Raw genomic sequence first — 12,605 nt, forward strand, 5'->3', positions numbered from 1 at the left:
TTTAGCCCACATGCAGTGACAGGAGGCAGAGAATTGGGGCAGCTCCAGCTGCCCTGCCGTGCTTTTCCCCCATTTTTGCCATCCGTGTTGCTCACCCTGCTCAGGGCTCCTCCAGGGCAGTGATGCTCCCACAGTGGATCTCGCAGGAGGTTCCCACTGGCCCTGGTGGCAGAGGGTGGGGGTCCCGGGGGTCCCCAGCCCCATCCCCAGCCCCAGTGTGACACCTCCACGTGGAGCCCCGCTGGGGAAGGTGGACTTTGCAGCCCCGGTCTGTGGGCATTGCTGCAGTTTGCCGAAGCTGAGGAGCTGAGATGGTTTCTGCTCTGCGGAGAGGGAGGCTCCTGTTGTCGCACTCTCACACACGCATCACACACAGGCTCTGATTCCTCTCCCTTCCCACTTTCCTCCTCCAAATGACTTCAAACACTTTAGGAAAATGTTATTTTCTCCCAAACTGTTGCCTCTCTGCCTTGCTCTCCGGAGCAGCCTGTTGGCTTTCCCTGGGCTCCCAGTGTGCAGGAGAAAGGATGTCCCTGCAGAAGGGGAAGGTGCTGGGGGGCTGAGCTGAGCTTTGGGGGGCTGAGCTGAGCTTTGGGGGGGCTGAGCTGTGCTGGGGGGGCTGAGCTGAGCTGTGCTGGGGGGGCTGAGCTGTGCTGTGCTGGGGGGGCTGAGCTGAGCTGGGGGGGCTGGGCTGAGCTTTGGGGGAGCTGAGCTGTGCTGAGCTGGAGGGGCTGAGCTGTGCTTTGGGGTCTGAGCTGTGCTGTTCTGGGGGGGCTGAGCTGAGCTTTGAGGGGGCTGAGCTGTGCTGTTCTGGGGGGAACACCAAGCCTGCCTGTACTTCTAGTGGGGCTCATCTGATCCTTCAAAATTGCTCTGGATTGAATCACTGAATCCCAGGATGGGGTTGGAAGGACATCACAGACCATCCAGTCCCACCCCCTGCCATGGGCAGGGACACCTTCCACCATCCCAGGTTGCTCCAAGCCCCAGCCTGGCCTTGGACACCTCCAGGGATGGGGCACCCAGTGCCAGGGCCTCCCCATCCTCACAGGAAAGAACCTTTTCCAAAAATCCTTTGCAATGGAGCAAACCCCTGCTGCCAGGTGGTGCAGCGAGGCCACACTCAGAGGTGCTGTGCTGATGTCGTGGGGGTGCTGTTCCCCAGGAGCAGAGGATGGATGGAGGATGTCCCCAGCCCCCGGCAGCACGTGTGTCCCTGTCCATGGCTGTGCTGGCAGCTCCTCTGGGCTGCCAGGGCTGGAGAGAGCCCCTGTGCTGCCTGTGGCAGGGGCTGACTCACGGGCTCTCCAGTCACAAGCAGATGGATGATTTGATCACCTAGCAACCGAAATAAGTCACGGATTAAACCACCATCCCCCTGGGCTGCAGGGCCAGGCAGCCCCCAGGCACTCCCAGCCCCTGGGGTGGGCAGGGGCAGCAGGACCACAGCAGCACTCCAGGTCCCCCAGCAGCAGCTCCCAGGAACGTCCAAGGGGCATCTCCAAGTGGGACCAGGGCTCTGGCACCCTCTGGACAGGCTGCTGGCAGTCTGGAGCATCCAGAGATCCTCTGTCAGCAGAGAGAGGCTTGTGCCAGCATCTCCAGAGTGAAGTTTCTGTGAGATTGAGCACAGAGAATTCTGGATGGGATCCACTGACCCCTTGTCACCCTCTCCACCACCAGCTCTGAGCATCCTTGGCTCCAGCCCAGTCCTTTGCCTGGTACTGTCCAAGCCAGAGAATAATCCCAGCATAGTGTGATCATTCCAGTTGCTCCATCGTGGGCAGGAGGATTTTGCTCCTGGCAGAGCCCTGGTGCTGCCTGAGGTGGCATTTACCTCCTGATGGCTCCAGCCACCCCCAGAGCAGCCCAGTGGGCTGCTATCCATGCCCACCCCTGGCAGTGCCCAGGGCCAGGCTGGACAGGGCTTGGAGCAGCCTGGGGCAGTGGGAGGTGTCCCTGCCATGGCAGGGGTGGCACTGGATGGGCTTTAAGGTCCTTCCAACCCAAACCATCCTGGGATTGTGATCCTACCACAGCCATGAGGGGATGGGCCCTCCTGGGGCAGGGGTTGGGCTGGGCTGGGCTGGAAAGCAAGTGCTGGGCAGGGAGAGGGGCAGGAGGAGGAGTGAGGGCTCTGTCAGGTTTGGGGTGCTGGACCCTGCTGGGCTGGCTCCTGTGCCCATGGCCCACTCTGTGCCTGCCCTTGTGGCAGTGTGGCATTGCTCACAGCCTGGGGGAGCCCAGTGTGAGCCAGGCCAGGCTCTGGAGGGTGGCATGGAGACACCAGCCCGTCCCAAGTGCCCAGAGCCACACACCCATCTCCTGCCCAGAGGGAAGCTCCCATCCTGTGCCAGGCCATGCTGGGTGTGGAGCTGTGCTGCTTTCTGCTGTGGCTGGAGGCGGTGGGGCCACCCCAGTGCCATCCCAGCCTGGGGCCATGCCAGTGCCAGCCTGGGGCCACCCCAGTGCCAGTGCCAGTCTAGGGCCATCCCAGTGCCATCCCAGTGCCATCCCAGCCTGGGGCCATGCCAGTGCCAGCTTGGGGCCATCCAGTGCCAGTGCCAGTCTAGGGCCATCCCAGTGCCATCCCAGTGCCAACCCAGTGCCAGCCTGGTGCCAGCCTGGGGCATCCCAGTGCCAGTGCCAGCCTGGGGCCATGCCAGTGCCAGCCTGGGGCCATCCAGTGCCAGTGCCAGTCTCGGGCCATCCCAGTGCCATCCCAGTGCCATCCCAGTGCCAGCCTGGGGCCATCCCAGTGCCAGTGCCAGCCTGAGGCCATCCAGTGCCAGTCTGGGGCCATCCAGTGCCAGCCCAGTACCATCCCAGTACCATCTCAGTGCCATCCCAGTGCATCCCAGTGCATCCCAGTGCCAGCATTGTGGCCATCCCAGTGCCATCCCAGTGCCATCATTGTGGCCATCCCAGTGCCATCCCAGTGCCATCCCAGTGCCAGCACTGTGGCGCTGCCAGCCCACAGCAGGGCTCAGGAAGTAGGGCAGCCCAGCTGGCAGCTGCTCTTTGTGGGACATGCAGATATAATTAGCTGAGTCTGTCTGCCCCGGGAGCCCCTCAGCCCTACTTTGGTGGCAGAATTGTCCCCGCCAAGGTCAGCCACTCCCACAGGGAGCTCTGCTGCCGGCTCCTCCCTCCTGCCTGCCCCACCGGGGTGTGGTGGCCTTGGGACACCGTGCTGACCTGCAGGGCGGGGCCAGGGAGGTGATGGTGGCACGGCTGGGTCTGCCCCTCATCCCCCTTGGGGATGCTGCTGTGGGATGGAGTGACCAAACCCACAGGGCAGGACACGGGGCTGGGAGCCAGAGCCCCACAGGGGTCGCTCTGAGAGCACCTCCTGTGCTTTAACCTCCTGTGCCATTCCTGCAGCTGGCGTGGGATGGTTTCTGCCCAGCTGGAGGTTTTTGGGAGGGTGGCTCTGTCTGTCCTCCCCTGCAGGAGGGAGGAGCAGCTCTCAGGGCCCTCCTGGCATTGCTGGGGAATTTCACAGGATTCACAAGGAGGAGGGAGGGACAAATCCAGACCTGGGGTTTGAGGTCATGCCAGGTTTAAATCAAGCTCCAGCTCTCCAGCTTTCCCCAGTGATGGGAAAGGTGAGACTGGAAAGGAGCCAGGGAATCAAACCCAGGGCACCTGCACCCTGTTCCAGGAGTAACAGGAGGTGATGGGGAAATGATCCTCAGCTGGCAAAGCAGAGAGGGACCTGCTGGGGCTGGAGAGAGCCCCAGCACAGCTGTGCTGAGAGAGCCTGGCTGGCAGCACGGGGGGCAGGAGAGCCCAGGGCTGGGCTGGGCTGGGCTTCTCATCACCCTCCTGAGCACCTCACTCTGCCAGGACCAACTCCTCCCCAGCCAAGAAATGGCAATATCTATTTTTTCACCAGAATTCACAGTTTTTATCATCATGGGAACATAGGATCTTGCTTTTCCTGGAAGGCCATGGATCTCCACAGCTAACTGGCACAGTGGAGGGGCTGCAGTTTAGTCAGGGGATCTTCCCCCAGCTGCTCTGCTGGGAAGTAGGTGGCTGCAGAAGCCATGCTCAAGTGCTGTAAAAATGTGGCTGCAGGTCCTGTTCTCTCTCAGCTCATATGTTTGTGGGCATAAAGAGCTTTTAGAGGTAGATTAACTTCATTAAATTGAAAGCAGTCATTAATGGCACTGGGACTGCTCTGGTGGTGGCTCTGTGGTGAAGCTGCTCCTCTGTGGGTGCCTGAGGCTCCCCACCCCTCCTCTGCCTTTGCAATCCTGTGCTGGGTGATGCTGTGCCAGGGCTGGCTCAGTGCCCAGGGGCAGCAGCAGGGAGACCCAGGAGGGCTCCTATGGGGCTGGGGCAGTGTCCTGTGCCTGGACACTGCCTGAAGGGTCCAGAGCAGCCTCCTGCACTTGGCATCACCCAGACCCTACAGACCTGGCATCACCCAAACCCTACAGCTGGCATCACCCAGACCCTACAGACCTGGCATCACCCAGACCCTGCAGCTGGCATCCCCCAGACCCTACAGACCTGGCATCACCCAAACCCTGCACTTGGCATCACCCAGACCCTGCAGCTGGCATCCCCCAGACCCTACAGACCTGGCATCACCCAGACCCTACAGACCTGGCATCACCCAAACCCTACAGACCTGGCATCACCCAGACCCTGCAGACCTGGCACCACCCAGACCCTACAGACCTGGCATCACCCAGACCCTGCAGACCTGGCATCACCCAGACCCTGCAGCTGGCATCACCCAGACCCTGCAGACCTGGCATCACCCAGACCCTACAGACCTGGCATCACCCAAACCCTACAGCTGGCATCACCCAACCCTACAGACCTGGCATCACCCAAACCCTACAGACCTGGCATCACCCAACCCTACACACCTGGCATCACCCAAACCCTACAGACCTGGCATCACCCAGACCCTGCAGACCTGGCATCACCCAAAACCTGCAGACCTGGCATCCCCCAGACCCTGCAGCTGGCATCACCCAGACCCTACAGCTGGCATCACCCAAACCCTACAGACCTGGCATCCCCCAGACCCTACAGCTGGCATCCCCCAGACCCTGCAGCTGGCATCACCCAGACCCTACAGCTGGCATCACCCAAACCCTACAGACCTGGCATCACCCAACCCTACAGCTGGCATCACCCAGACCCTACAGCTGGCATCAGCCAGACCCTACAGCTGGCATCAGCCAGACCCTACAGACCTGGCATCCCCCAGACCCTGCAGGCTCCTGCCCCCCGTGCCTGGCAGGTGGGCACAGGGCTGGGGCTCCTCTCCCAGCTGTGGCTCTCAGGGAGCCCAGCCCAGCCCAGAGCTTTGCTCCTGGGGTCTGTCCCAGCTCTGTCACACAGGCCAGGGCACAGGGCACAGGGCACAGGGTGCTTGTGCTGCTGCCCGGCCTCTGGTGGCACTGCCCAGCGCAGGAAGGAGGGTCCTGCCCCCAGCCCCACTCCAGGCTGCCCTTCCCCGGCAGCAGCAGCAGCAGATCCCATTTGTCTGCCCTGCCTTCGCCGGCCCCACCGAGCAGGTTTTAATTTAGTTAAATAAATCCCGAGTAATGGCAGCAGGGCTGGGAGCCAGATGGCCTGGGGACATCCCTGGGAGCTGTGCAGCGGAGCAGGGGCAGCTCTGGGGGCAGGAGTGGGGTCGGGCAGCGCTGCTGGCAGCAGGGCTGGGGTGGTCTGGGGCTGGGGGTGTCCCGGGCTGGGCTGGGGGTGTCCCGGGCTGGGCTGGGCTGGGGGTGGCCCGGGCTGGGCTGGGGGTGGCCCGGGCTCGCTGCTGGAGCAGGTGTGGCCCCTCACCGTGCAGAGCTCGAGGCACCACACTGCCCTCAGAGCAGTTTCTAAATGGCTGCTAAACAGCACTGTCAGAAGCACACTCATCTTCCCGTCCCAATTAGTGGATCAGACGGTGATTTGTAATCCGTTTGAAGAGGAGGATCGGAGTGTCTTGCCCTGAGCAGGGCAGGAGGTGGGGGCGCAGCGGTGGCAGTGGCAGGGCACTGTCCCTGTCACCAGCAGCGCTGGCAAACCAGCTGGGCATGGCCACACTGGAGCTGAGATGGGCTGGGGCCAGGGTTCCCCCAGGGCCATCCCAGCAGGGGTCTGGTCGTAGGTGTGCTGGTGTTTGTGTTTTCAGCGCTGGAGATGACACCTGGAGCAGAAGGATGGAGAAAAAAAAAAAAAAAAGCCCAAAAGTTGAAAAACAACAAGTGAAAGAAGAGGGGGCAGAGAGCCGGGTTGGATGGGCAGGGAGAGAGGCTGAGCGGGGCTGTCGGGAGCAGCAGTTTGTGTGACACAGCTGAGCCCGAGTGCCAGCAGCTCCGTGTCCCTGGCAGAGCACAGGAGAAGGCAGCGGGGATGGAGGGGGGTCCCGGGGGTCCCAGCAGTGTCCCCACGCCGCAGGAGCAGGGACAGTGGCCGTGGTGTGGAGTGACCTGAGGCACGGGAAGGTGACCGGCAGTGGGGTGCCCCGGGTGCTGGGCTCACAGACAGCTCTGGGCTCACGGGCAGGGTGGCAGGCGGTGGCAGGCGGTGACAGGCGGTGCCTTTAGCATCGGTTAGCTGCGGGAAAGCACGAGTGTCCGCATGCATTAACCTTTGCAAGCGGCGGAGCGGAGGGAAGCGCCGGGGAGCGGGGCAGGCAGGGCTCAGCAGCGAGCTCCGGCGAGCAGCCGGCCCGGGGACACGGCTTGGGGACAGCCACCCGCGGGGCAGCGGGACACGGCCGGGTGGCAGTGCAGAGCAGGAGCTCCGAGCAGTGCCCTCCGTGTCCCTGCCCTGCAGTGGCAGCAGTGACTGACTCACCGCGCCGTGCTCACCGCCGGTGACGAGCAGCGTTCCGGGCTCAGATAAACCGGATTCCCGGTTCCCAGTACCGGGCAGAGCAGTCTGGGGCGCTCCCAGAGGGCAGGAGCAGCGCGGACAAGGAGAACATCATCCTGTGCTTGCTCCCCCGGCCCCCAAAGCTCCCCCGATGCTGAGGATCTGCAAAAGAGGCAAAAAGAGGAAGGCAGCGATTTCCAGGGGAGGCTGCAGAGTCACTGGAGGCTTCAGGAGCCACATGCTCCGGGTTTGGAGCTGTTCTTGTAACCCAGCCCAAGCTGCAGCTGCCCAGGGGTCCATGAGGGAGTGGAGAGAGCCCCCAGGTCCCCCAGGAGCAGCAGGAGTGTCTGTGGGATGGAGGGCAGCAGGAGGGATGGAGGGCAGCAGGAGTGTCTGAAGGATGGAGGGGCAGCAGGAGGGATGGAGGAGCAGCAGGAGGGATGAGGAGTGTCTGAAGGATGGAGGGACAGTGTGTCTGGAGCAGTGAGGAGCCTCACGAGCTGTGCTCACTGCAGCCCCTGTGCTTTACAGAAGGTTCTGGGTCAGGAGCAGAGAGCTCCTCTGGGCTGAGCTGGAAGACAAGCCCCAAGCCAGGGCTGGCTGTGGGTGGTTTCAGGGAGCAAAGCTCAGGAGCAGGGTCACCGTGGGGAGCAAGGTCAATACCCAGAGCAGGCTGATCACGGATCAGGGTCTCTCCAAGGAGCAGGGTCACTGTGAGGGACAGGGTGACCCTGGGGCAGGGCCTGGATCCAGAGAGGAGCGGTGTCCGTGTCTCTGGGTGGGACCTGCTGCTGGCACAAGGTCCCAGCCTGACCCCTGCTCGGGGGGTGTCCCGCACAGCCCGGCCCCTCCCGCGCTGCCGGGCTGTGTGAGTCACGGAGCCGGGATGAGCAAGAGCCCGAGGCAGTCACACGGAGCCCGAGGCAGTCACACGGAGCCGTCAGCGCTGCCGTGGGCTCGCCTGCCACGCTTGTCACGCTCCCCAGGGACAGCTGGTGGCCCCAGGCATCACTGGCTGCTTTAGGCGCACCAGGGCCGGCCCGGCACGGGCGGTCCCTGCAGTGGAACGGTGACAGCGGCATTAGCCCTGGATGCGGTGGTCAGGGGAGCGGTGGGGTCTCACCCTGCTCGCTCCGTGAGCTCGCTCGGCTCTGGCTGCTGCAGCGGGACCTGCAGGCAGGAATGTGCCGCGCTGTGAAGCCCCTGCAGGGCGGGATGTGAGGATGGAACGGGAGCGGTGCTGGGCTGTGAGAGGTGGGGAGGGGCTCGGTGGGGAAGGGCGCTGAGCTCTGCCTGCCTTCCCAGCGCTGGGGGCGCAGAAGGGGCTCCTCAGCCCAGCTGGAATGCTCTGTCCATCCTCCACGGTGTAAAACACCTGGCCAGGCTCTGACCTGGCTCTGCCCAGCTCCTGAGGGTGGACAGCCCCCGGGACCCCATTCCCTGGAGTCCCTGAGCGTGTCCAGTGCTCAGCCCTGCCTGCTGCCTGTCCTGCCTGCCCTGCCTGCCGTCCCTCCCAGCAGGGCACGGTGCAGGATGCCACAGGAGGGGATGCCCAGCTCGTTCCCACGCGTGTCCCATCACTGTCCACGAGCTCAGCTGGACCCTGTTCCTCTCTGGGCCAGCCAGCCCTGCCTGCAGCCCCAGGCTGTGGATGCCCCGGCGTGGGGCTGAGGGCTGTTCCATCGGGTGTTCTGCCATCCCAGAGAGCTTCTGTGTCTCCTTCCTCTCTGCTCAGCCTCTCCCCGCGCCGGGGAGGACAGGGTGTGACAGTGGCAGTGATGCCACCGCCCAGGTTGCTCCCCAGAGAGCCCACAGCCCGCCCTATGCCAGAGAGCTGAGTCCCCTCTCCATGGCACGGGGATACAGCCAGGCCTGGCTCAGGGCTGGAAAACCGCGGGACAAAGATTTGCAAGCCTGAAAGGGGGAGTTTGTGCAGGGCTGGGGTCCCGGCGGAGGTGACAGAGCCCCTGGAGGGCACAGCTGGCAGCAGGGCTGGCAGCGCTCCCCGTCCTCCTGCTGCACGATCCGTGTCTGCCTCGGGGGAAACGGGGAGGCGAAAGGCTCCTGCTGTCCTCGGAGCGGCCAAGGTCGTTCCTGGAGCCCTGCAGATGCCAGCTGCCACGTGCCGCAGAGCAGGGGGTAATTAGCTGGAAAGGTGATCAGGGAGCGTGGGGAGCGGGCAGGGGGATGGGGAAGGATGGGGGAGTGGGCAAGGACAGGGGAGTGGGAAAGGACAGGGGGATGGGGAAGGACAGGGGAATGGGAAAGGACAGGGGGAATGGGCAGGGACAGGGGGGAATGGGCAAGGACAGGGGAATGGGAAGGGACAGGGGAATGGGAAAGGACAGGGGAGTGGGAAAGGACAGGAGGAATGGGCAAGGACAGGGGAATGGGGAAGGATGGGGGAATGGGGAAGGACAGGGGAATGGGCAAGGACAGGGGTAGTGGGCAAGGACAGGGGGGAAGGGGCACCCCCTGCCCTGGGGCTGGGGGCAGGGGCTGTGTCTGCCCTGGAGGGGACAGCTGGTGACTCAGACACCTGCAGCAGTGTCCCCAGGCTGGGCACAGCTGGTGCTGCTGTGCTGGGTGACTGCTGCAGCAATATCCCAGCACGGATTGTCAGTGCTCCGTGGGTGGTTTCAGATCCTGGACATGCTGATCCTGGCAGCTCTCCTCCATGGCTGGCTGGGGGCTGGTGCTCCTCTCTTGTGTGCATCTCACTGCCCAGGTGCTGCCAGCCTGAGCTCTGCCATGGCCATTGTCCCATCCTTGTCCCCTCCTCCTGGGCTGCTCCATCTCCTTGTCCTCGTGTGTGGGATCAAGGGGCTTTGGGGGAGCCAAGCACCATTCCTGGCTCTTCTCTTGGCTCTCTGGGGTCTCTTTGGCAAAGCCTTGCCTCTCTGTGTCCCGTGATTTCCAGCTGCAGGCAGGTGTAGGGCTCACTGCAGATGCTGATGTGCAACACTGGGATCTGCAGCACGTGGGGCATTTAGTGTGTGTGGGGCCAGCCCCGTGCCACTGTCCCCAGAGGGCCCACTGGGAGTGATCTGCTTGTGCTCATCAGTCTGGGACACCTCCTGGAGAATGCTCTGGGGTCTTGTGGGCATGTGGGGCATCCAGAGCACTGGGGCAAACTGGTTTTTTAAGGAAAGCAAGTGGGACAGTGACCTGCTGGGACCAGCTGAGCTCCAGAGCTGGCAGGGAATGGTTTGGGAGGAATGGAAGGTGTTTGAGAACGGGGGAACAGGAGCTGGAGCCTGTTGGAGATGCCTGGATCCTGAAAGAAAAGGCAGCAGAGTGTGGGGAGGTGGTCCCTGGCTGTGCTGGGAGCATGGAGAGGTGTCCTGTGATGGCCCCATCCAGGCAGAGAGGGGGGACAGCACTCTGTGCCTTGTGCTGGCTCCAGTGGTGGGGCTGGCAGGGGAGAGCCACAGAGGGGCTGGGATGTGCTGGGATGTGCTGGGATGTGCTGGGATGTGCTGGGATGTGCTGGGATGTGCTGGGATGCGCTGGGATGTGCTGGGATGTGCTGGGATGTGTTGGGATGTGCTGGGATGTGCTGGGATGTGCTGTCCTGCTCTGCTGCTCTGGGTGTGACAAGCCTGACCTGCTCAGGTGGGCTCACCTTGGCTCTCCCCACCTGCCAGGGCTCTGCCTGGAGGAGCAGCCCCTGCTTTGGGTAGGGCTGGGTCTGCTCAGCCCCTCGTGCAGACGGAGCAGTTGGGAATTCTTCTGCCTTACAAACTCTATTTGCTTTTTTTCCGACCCAAATGTCTTTCCCACCTTGCCAGGGAAGCATCTGATCAGCAGCAATTAGCAAAGCAAGCTGCAGTAGTGATTTGCAGTAATGATTTGCCTTTCTGGAGAGTCTGGGCAGTGCCCTCAGGGAACACTGGCCAGGTGTTTGGGGAGCTCTGCAGGGGAAGAGGCACCTCTGGGGCTGGGGGTGGCAGCTGTGGCACCTGGACAGGCACAGCCTCTGAGCCAGGGGAGGGGATGGAGCCTGGGAAGGGTCCAGGAGCAGCTGGGGGGGCTCAGGAGGGACCCTGTGACTCTGCACAGCTCCCTGACAGGAGGGTGCAGCTCTGGGGATCAGGCTCTGCTCCCAGGGAACAGGGACAGGATGAGAGGAAACATCCTCAAATTGTGCCAGGGGAGGCTTAGATTGGATATTAGGGACAATTTCTTCATGGAAAGGGTGCTCAGGCACTTGCAGGCTGGAGTCCCATCCCTGGAAGGGCTCAAAACGTGAGGCTGTGGCACGTGGGGAGGTGGGTTAGTGGTGGGCTTGGCAGTGCTGGGTTAAGGGCTGGATTCAGTGATCTCAGAGGGATTTTCCTGCCTTTATTGATCTGTGATTCCAAGCCCCCATGGCTGCCCAGATTCCTTCTGTGGTTTGATCTCAGCTCACCTTTCCTTGTGCTGCTCACCAGCACATCCAGGGCAGAGCTGGACTCAGACACTGCTTTGCCATCCATCATCACTGATTCTCTTTTCATTTGCTTGTTGGGCTTCACCTTTTTAATCCAGCTGTCTCCTGCCTTACAAATGTTCTTCTCTCAGTGACTTACACCAGGCTGCAGGGCTGCTGCCATCCATCTCTGGCTGAGCTGGGGGAGCACAGGAGGGGCTGTCCCCTCATCAGCAGCCCCCAGAGGTGCCCAGCTGGTCACCCCTGAGCTCTCAGCTCTCAGCCCATCCCTGCTGGCTCCTCCAGGGCTGTGGGAGCAGCTCCCCTCAGCCCTCCCCAGGGTGCAGGTGGACACTTCTGCTCCCCTCTGTCCCACTGTGGGGTTGTGTGTGCAGGGCACAGCAGGAGCAGCCAGCTGCAGAGCAGGCACTTCTTCTGCCCATCCCAGGGCACGGGCTGGGCTGGGGCACCCGTGGGGATGGCTCTGGGAACCTGAGGCTCTGAGGGAGGGGCACTGTGCCCGCATTCCTGAGGGGCATTTCCCAGAGAGGGGAATCCAGTGCTGGGAGAGGGAGGGGCTGGGGCAGACCCCACCCTGCTCCAGGGTGTCCCCCTGAGCGCCGTGCTGTCCTTCCCACTCGGAATTCCTGTCGTGTGGAGTGTGCTGTGTGCTGTGCCCTGTCCTGGGTGGGGTTCCCCTGCCCTGCAGCTGCTCAGGTGCCAGGGCATGGCACAGCCCTTTCCCTCTGCCACATCCCAGACAGGGAGCCAGCCCTGCACCGAGGCTGCTTCATCCCCTCTTAATGCTCTTATCTTGAATTCCCCTCTCAGATTAAAGCCCCAGCAGCCAGTTTGCTCCCTGGACTTAGAGCAATGCAGTTTTCTTCCCCTAATCTGATCTGGGTGTAAGCTGCTCTTTGGGAAGTGCACAGGGAGGACAGATGTGCCTGTCCCTGCCCTTCTTGGTGGCATCTCTGGCTCTTCTCAAGCCTTGAAACTCATTTCTCCTCAGACTGCTGAGAGCAGCTCTGTGGAGCCCCAGGCTGGTCTGGGACCCTCACAACAAGAGAGACCTTGAGGGGCTGGAGCTTGCACAGGGAAGGGAATGGGGCTGGGGAAGGGGCTGCAGCCCCAGGACTGTCTGAGGGGCTCAGCCTGGAGAGGAGGAGGCTCAGGAGGGACCTTGTGGCTCTGCACAGCTCCCTGACAGGAGGGGACAGCCAGGTGGGGTCAGGCTCTGGGAACAGGATGAAAGGAAATGGCATCAACCTGTGCCAGGGATGGTTTAGGTTTGGGTATTAGGGAAAATCTCTTCATGGAAAGGGTGCTCAGGAGGGAGTCACTGTCCCTGGAA

At 62.5% G+C, this 12,605-nt stretch overlaps 1 protein-coding gene across 2 annotated transcripts in view; it reads left to right on the top strand.

The window, feature by feature from the left end:
* Positions 1-12,605, top strand: part of DLGAP4 (DLG associated protein 4) — a 121,090-nt gene that overhangs the window by 7,582 nt on the left and 100,903 nt on the right. The gene's annotated exons all lie outside the window — the stretch shown is intronic.

The sequence above is a fragment of the Oenanthe melanoleuca genome, chromosome 20, assembly GCF_029582105.1.
Source record: "Oenanthe melanoleuca isolate GR-GAL-2019-014 chromosome 20, OMel1.0, whole genome shotgun sequence".
NCBI lineage: Eukaryota > Metazoa > Chordata > Aves > Passeriformes > Muscicapidae > Oenanthe > Oenanthe melanoleuca.